The sequence below is a fragment of the Bactrocera latifrons genome, unplaced genomic scaffold (genome assembly GCF_001853355.1).
Source record: "Bactrocera latifrons isolate USDA-ARS-PBARC rearing strain unplaced genomic scaffold, ASM185335v1 scaffold_107, whole genome shotgun sequence".
NCBI lineage: Eukaryota > Metazoa > Arthropoda > Insecta > Diptera > Tephritidae > Bactrocera > Bactrocera latifrons.
Genome location: NW_017534486.1, coordinates 878,105 through 886,447, shown reverse-complemented (window position 1 = coordinate 886,447; position 8,343 = coordinate 878,105).

The following is an 8,343-nucleotide window of genomic DNA, read 5'->3' as shown; positions in this document are numbered from 1 at the left end:
TTTAATTTTTATAAATTTTATTTTACTTTTGCTGCATTGAAACATTTTAAACGAGTTCCTTGCATTAATCACCCTTCAATTCTCATTAGGAAGAAGAAGAAGCAGTACTTCAACACAATATTGCAACACCAAAATTCATGTACAACTTTCAAAACAAAATTAAATACACGAAACTCTCCGAAATATTAAAAAAAATTAAAATTACAAAAACAAAAAACACTAACTGTAATGTGAAAAACTCAAACAAATAAACTTTGTAATGGTTGACTTGCTTTCTTTTTCTATTAAAACAAAAAAAAAAAAAACATATTACAGTAAAAAAAACGCAAAAACAAGAGATATTCAACGTATTCCTGTTGTATGTAGTGTGTACTATGAGTAAAAAACAAGAAACAAAATAAATATAAATAAACTAAAAATTAAAAAAACAAAATGGAAAAAATAAGTATAAAAAGTAAAAATGATGATGCTATGGAAGAGTAATTTCTAAGTATTAAAATTAACAGGTATGAGCTATGAATTTCTAAAAGGAATTTGAATACACAAATTTATTATACATAAAAACCAAAAAAAAAAAAACAAGAAAAAAATATGAAATGTAAAAATATGAATATGAAAACCATTTACTTATGAAACTTTTTTTAAACAAAGCAAGAAAAATAAATAAAAAGAAAACACAAAAAATAAACAATTAAAAGGTCAATAAATGATATGGAATTATATATAAAATATAGATTGATATAACAGACTTAAAAAGTGAACCGGCGAGTGAAGAAAGAGAATATAAGCTTTTATTTTAGTTATTAACAATAATAAATATTAATCAATAAAGTTAAATTGAAATTGAGATAAATGATGCAAGTAGTGGGACTTTTATTTTCAACATTGTGGGAAAGAAAAAACTTGAAGTAAACAGTCTCTGTATAGGTCAACGATTCTAGAGCACGATATATGTATCTGTTACGTACTATATATTGAACTGAACACAATCCATGATTTCAAGGTTGCCTACCTTTCTAAAGAAAAAACACAGAAACTTCAAATATACTGTGAATTGTTTATTATCATTCGAAAGAACACTCTTTGGCATTTATTTTTTGAAGATTGTCTTTCAGATGGTCCATCGGTTGAGTTCAATTTCCAACGAATATGTAGTGCGAGCATTTAGACGATCTTGGTGGTCAATCGACCAGCCTCAATAAAAGCATTAATTGAAGTGATGACGTTATTTCATCATTAGTATCTTACTTTAAGTCAATAGAGGTTCCAAGCGCTGTAACTAAGGTACAGGGTTTATCCGGAAAGTAATAGCACTGAGTCGATTCAAAAAAAATTGATTGAACCAATCGTTAAAAATCTTTAAAAACTTTCAAAATAGGCTCCTACTGTGATTATGCAGCACTGGCAGCGCGATTTCCAAGCATTCTTCATAATAGTCTTGAGAGTCGAGGTGCACGCTCTTTGGATCCCCTCCGTCGTCTCAAAATATTTGCTTTTCATCGGCCTTTTCAGGCAAAGAGACAAAAATAAGTCCGGAAGGAATCATGTGGGCTGTAGGGCGGCTGCGGTAGCGTTGGAAGCTGGGGCGTTATCATGGTGCAACTTCCAATCGGTTCCGATGTTTTGGCAGGCCCCATTGAGCTTTCGTTTGAGTCTCTTGAGGTCTTCCAAGTAGAACTGGGCCTTGACGATTTGTCCAGGAGGAACAAATTCCTGGTGGACGATGCCTTTGATGTCAAAAAAGACAACCACGGTCTTCATCAGCGACCTCTTCCCGGCCAAAAAGGCCTGGTGCCGCTGAAACACACCACTTCCTGCTTTAGCAATATCTGGGTAAGCCTGCTTAATCATATCAAACGTCTCTGTCGCTGACTTACCGAGTTTCACATAAAATTTAATCGCGTCCTGATTCTCCAGGTGCTCGGATACAACTGACCAGTCACTCGTTCGTTAGCTAGGAACGCTCTCTACCGAATCCTGTCGTGGTGAAAAAGGATTAGTCCTATTGCTTTCCGGACAAACCCTGTATCATCGTTAGTGTTTTTATCTGATATACTTTAAATCAATAAACGAATAAATCGCTGAAACTAAGAGCCATAGCATAGCATACTAAACTTTCCCACGTACAATGACCTTTAGAATCAACTATTTATATTATTTAATAACGGATACCCAGAAATGTAGGTTCACGTGTTAGAAGAGAACTTTTTCTTCGCCAAGTGGGGTCTTTTTCTTTGCAATTTGGCGTCGAAATCGGCATAATTGAACCATAGAACCGTTTTTCTCTCAGACAGGTAGACGATGTAGATAACACCTTGTGAACCCCAGGACACAACGGATGCATTCGAGCTATATAATAATTATAGCACTACAGCAACTGTGTTGTAAATTTGCCGATATTCTGTTTATGTGCAGTCAAAATTGTATCGCCGATAACCAAGAAACATCTCCTCTTTAAGGGACCTATATAAAAAAAAATCGATTTCTTTCATATTTTGTTAAGTTATGACTTTAAGAATAACATACTAAAATTTAAAATCAAATGATTTCATCACTATAAATTTTTTTGCGTGTTTTTTTATAGTCCTCCATACAATGACCTACCAGTTTTGATACCGGTCACCCTAGCTGTGTCCCTTAAACCAGTTGCTGGCAGTGCTTATCAAAAAATTAGAACTATCGCAGGCAGTGAAGAAGTTTTCGTTTCATCGTTCTTTTTTTAGATCTTCGTATGACTGTAAGCAAACGCATTTAAGCTATCATATGATGTGATGATTTAAAAGTACTAAGGCACTAATAAGTGCCAGTCTTGGATTTAAGATTAGGATGTTACTACTAAAAATAAGAGTTCAGGTAATTGTGGTTTAAAAATTATTCTGTAAATAGCATAATAAGAAGACATATTTAAGAGAAGGGTATATTATTAACAAATAACAATTTTCCACGAATTTTAATAATATATTTTAGGACACTATTTCTGCAAAGTTGAATGTGGATCTATTGATTGGTTCCTGATTCATGATTGGTTCTTGCAAAGTGAAGAGTAAGATGGAATTAATATTGTGTTATATTGGAAGTTGGCATAGTTTTTATATGAATCGTTCATTTTTACACTGTAATGTAGGCATATTGGGATAATAGTACTTACCGAATTTGGTGAAATCAGTAGAGTAAGTCCCGAGATATAGATTTTCATCGAGGCGTGACAGAGATGCGATTACGCCATCTACAAACTCGTCCTTATTATTTTTTTTTGTACCAAGGAACACGTGTTCAGAGTTTCATTACGATGTGTCAATTTTTACATAAGTTACAACTTGCATGTTCAGACGAACGGATTTCAACTCGCCTCGTCATCCTGATAATTTATTCTATAGATACTTCTAAAGCTGACTTGTTTATTTTTAAATGATACAGACAATCCGAAGCTAATACGGCTGTGTAAGCTGACAAGGAGTAACATTAAAAGCTCCGTCCGGGTCAGGAGGGACCTCTCCGAGCCATACGCACCTAAACGAGGTTTCATACAAGGCGACTCCTTATTGTGCGACTTCTTCAAGACATAGGTCATGTTGTTGTCCGGTTGGAAGAGAACACGCCAGCTTTGAAGGTTTTCGATTCCGAACCCGCCGGTGGAAGCAGCTAAAAAGGAAGACCTCCACACCTTTGGAGAGATTAGGTGTGTTATCTATCTTAGGGATAAAATATTTTGTGCTTACTTTGGAAATCACTCGCATTCCCCATACATCTATGCATACATATATATGCTACTTTTGCTAGTGCTGCGTATTTTCTTAAGTTTGTATAATAATTGTATTATTATTATGTATAAAATAAAAATAAAAAAAATATATGCTACTCTCGTAGAACATCTGCGAAATCAAAAAGTCGCTTGGGCTATAGACAAAAAGGGCGATTGCATCTTTGAATGATGTTTGACGTCCTACTTTCATTGATATGTTTGTTATTTGAAAAGTGAGAGGACCACTGAAGTTGTACATGCCTTCAATTAATGGGTTTTTTGAAAATACATACATATAAGTAATACAATTGAAGGTTGAATACTGAATAATTTAGGAGCAGCTTTCATTATTCTTCCGGTTAATATTTAACTCACAATCAATCTGGTATCAGTCAGTCCTTCATTAACGGCCGACGAATTTAATGCTTAATATTTAATTATTAACGGTATTGTTTGTTTAGTTAATTAATGTTTACATATTTAATATAGTATTTGTTTAGCTTAACTACAGGTATATAGTCTGAGCACTGCACAATTCAGCATAAGTTTTCATCTTTGCGTTGGAACAGCCGATCGCGGCGGCAGTGAAGATAGTGGCTGTGAATTCAATGAAGTAAGCGACACAACCAGCTAACCACACTGCCAAAGCGCTTAGCCGAATACAGGTGAAATGACGTAGAGTTGAAATAACGGTAAATTTGAGGTAAGAGGAATTTATACTCAAGATTCTGAATATGAAATAAATTTTATTATTATCTATTATAGGATAGCAGTATATAAATGTTAAATAAGTATATATACATATATATAAATATAGTCTTATATAAATATTATATTATATAAGTATCAACACTTAGAAATTAAAAATAAAAATTGTATTAAGACTTAAAAATATTTTTGTAAATTTAAGAATATTATTTATATAGGCAAATAACTCTAACATATACTTATGTATATTTACATCAACATACATTTTCCCTTAAAAATACATAAAATTAAAGAAGTCCCCGATTTTAGTATATATTGAAGTCTTTTCTCTGAGTGTTGTTTTTACCGCCAGCATAAATACATATGTAAGCATAAATTTGTTGTTGTTTAACATTTCTTTCTTTCAATTTATTTTTTTTTTTTATTTTTTCCGATTTTTTGACATTTGTCAACTTGGCATCTGAAGCCGCTGGCGCCATCTGTGGTGTTTCTAACTCTGCTAATCAACATTCCAACGCATGCACACCCATACAAGCCCGTTTGTATGTATACGTACGTGTGTTGGTCTCTGAAAGTGTCAACGCGTAGCCATTTTTTGAATTGCACCTTTCGTTGCGCCATTGCGTTCTGTGCCTTGACAAAGCTTTTCGCTTTGCTTTTCACTGCCGTTGTTAACTTTAGCGCACATACACATATTATATATACGCAAAGGCATATGTGCGCATAATTGGTTATGCTGAAAACTATGCAACGTTTTGGCTTCTAATTATGCTTTAAGCTTGCCATAGCAAAGGAAATGCAAGCCATATGCCGTTAAAAAGCAGAAAACAAATTTCGAAATACAGAGAGACACCACTATTTCGAATAATAATAGAGTATATCGTAACTTAAATGTAACATCACTTTTCATAAGTTTACAGCTGAAGGAAAAACGTTTGAGTATTGTCTATAAAATGGTTATGTTTTAGTAATATCAAACAGCGGAAACTGATATTTTATGCTACACATACATATGTAATATGATGTAGTGAATCGTAAGCAATAAAAAACTCAATTTCAAACAAAATTCAACATTCTCGTGATGACCAGCTGTTTTGCATTTGCGCAGACGATGTGTGTCCAACTTAAATGATTGCCTCAAAATGCTTACGAACATTTAGTAAGAACACCCTGTGTTGCCAAAACTTCCTCCTCCTTCCTTATTTCGTTTATCAGCAAAAATCAGTTTTATCAAATTATTAGCGAATTTTTTTTCCTGACAAGTTTAATAGCAAGTTCAAAGATTTCAATTAATTTTCGCTTATGATGTTTTGGCAAACGCGATTGTAAAATATTTGTAAATATGTATACTACATTATAGCTATAGCTTTAGCTTCAATAAAGTTCATTAGTTATTGGTAGAAAAAGTAAAAATGGTTGAAGTTAATTTTGTCGCGTATAAAAACATCATATTTTTCATATTTCAAATGGAAATTAAAAGTAAATTTACTGAAAATTACAAGAAATTTTACTTCAATTTCTCAAATTATTTCTCAATGAATGCAGCAATATACATACATACATATGTATGTGTAATTTAGAAGTTATAAAGAGTACAAAATAGTTTTTGGGACTGAAAATTGACAACATTGCGTGCAACTATTCGCTTGAACAATTAAATAATGCAATATGATAATCAGATCAGTTTGTTATGAAGAAATTTGTTCATATTCACAATATGGAATAGTGATCTGTCTCAGATCCACAGTTCAGGCTGGTACAAAGGGATTAAAGATACAAAGAGTACAAAATAGTTTGTGAAAGTGAAAATTCGCAACATTGCCTGCAATTATTCGCTTAAACACTTTGACAATATAATATAATAACCAGATTAGTTTTTAAGGAAGAAATCTATTCAATATCGCAATATGCAGTAGTAATCTGCATCTTATGGAAATAATAGATAAATAGATAGATATTTATTTATTTCATGTACAATATATATACAGGAAACAAGAGAAAAAAAAACTGCACAAGCTCGAGGACATCAGCTGGAAATAATAAAAACCTCCAGATATTTAAAATATAACTTAAACTATTTCTACCAATATTATATCGGATGGAAATTCTCAAATTTAAGCTGCTGATTTTTTCTAAATAATTCAATAGCACCTTTGTCGTGACGTTTCTACTGAAAAAATATTGTTGATGGAATTTATATGAGTTTTTCAAAATACGGCCAACTTGAACGAATGTTTGGCTAAGTAGTTACCTTTAGATATGTGCCATGCTAATTTACCACATGCTTTACCAGGAAGAGTTTTTTATACTCAAGGCGTCAACTGAATACTGGATTCATGAGAAGTCTGTGCGAGAACCTTTGTAAAAAAAGACAAAGCTTATGATAATTCGTAGGCACAGTCATGTTTTGGATGTAAATTATCGACCAAGTCAACTCCATTGAATTAGTTTTTATGTTTTATTTCCAGATTTGAGAGAAATTTGAAAAAATTACCTTTTTTTTATAACGAAATATTGGTAACTGGTTAGTTTGGATGATTAAAACAGTTATTTAGGTGTCATTTTGTGATAGAACAACACAGTCAGATGACTGTTTCAAAAAATTTTGAAAGAAAGTAAGTCGGCTATAAAATCTCTGAGCTCTTAGAGCTAAGGGTATCAGAATGTGGTATAAAACAATGGCCTTTAATATTTGTTAAGAAAATTTTTGAATTTTGGTGTACACTGTTTTTTGGAATTTTTTCAATATAGTGCGCCTTTGCTTAATCTGCAATCAGTGCATGAATAAGTATAAAAAATGTTTTGAAATCGGCTAAATTAAATCAGTATTTTGAACTCAGTTAATACTGCAGGAAATGCAAATAAAGATGATAGTAAAGCCAATACACCTAGTCATAGGCATAAATACAATAAATACTTTTATGAATTTTTTACAGGCAGATAAAATGTTAAAAAGCACTCAGGCATTTTTTAAGTTTCAATATTTATTTTTTTATTTCGACTGCTGGTTGGAAATGTATGCTAGAATATATTTTTTCTTTCTTAAAGTTTTGCTTTTATTCTGAAAATTTCTAACATTTACTTATATAATAAAAAATGTTCTCCATAAAGAATGAGTAACCTTTAAGCAATAAAACAATAATTATTAATCAACAGTTTATCTTCATAATTTTTATAACACCTCCTGCTTTGCCGATAAACTATCAAAACCGCTATTACTTATGTTGAAGCTAAATCAGTCAGATGCTACTAAACGCTAAAGTGCAGCAAATATTCGTCAAACAATCATGTATATGTATGTGTATGCATGTACTACTTCTTGGTACGTAGAGTACAGTTATATAATGCACCAATTGCGTTTTGCGCATATCGGAGACAAGCACCGCTTAAATTTGGGTCAGGGTCACTGCGTTGCCAAGCCAAAAACGCTTTGAATTCTTCACATTTTAATTTGCGGTATTGACATACATATTTTTTATTTTTTATCGTCAGGTAAATTGAAGTATGAATAATATATGTACACATGCATGTTTGTAGGTATGTACTTTGCAAAGGGTTGAGCACTAATTCTTGGTAATTTATTTTATCGCTGGGCGTATGAATCAGTGGGTTTGGCTTGCTGAAAGAAATTGCATGTGACTTGCTCAAGGTCAACAGTTACACATTTCTTTCCGATAATATTTTTAACAAAATGTATTGCATATACATATATAAAGTACAAGGAAATTACAAAGAAATTTTTTTTGATTATGTAGTCGACTCTGAAAAAGCAGCTGATTATTATTTTGACTTTATTTGACATATTTTAATATAAGAAAACGAAGAGTACTGATTTAATTATTGTTTTGATAAAAAAAATATTTTTTCTTCTAAAAATTTTTAAATATTATTTT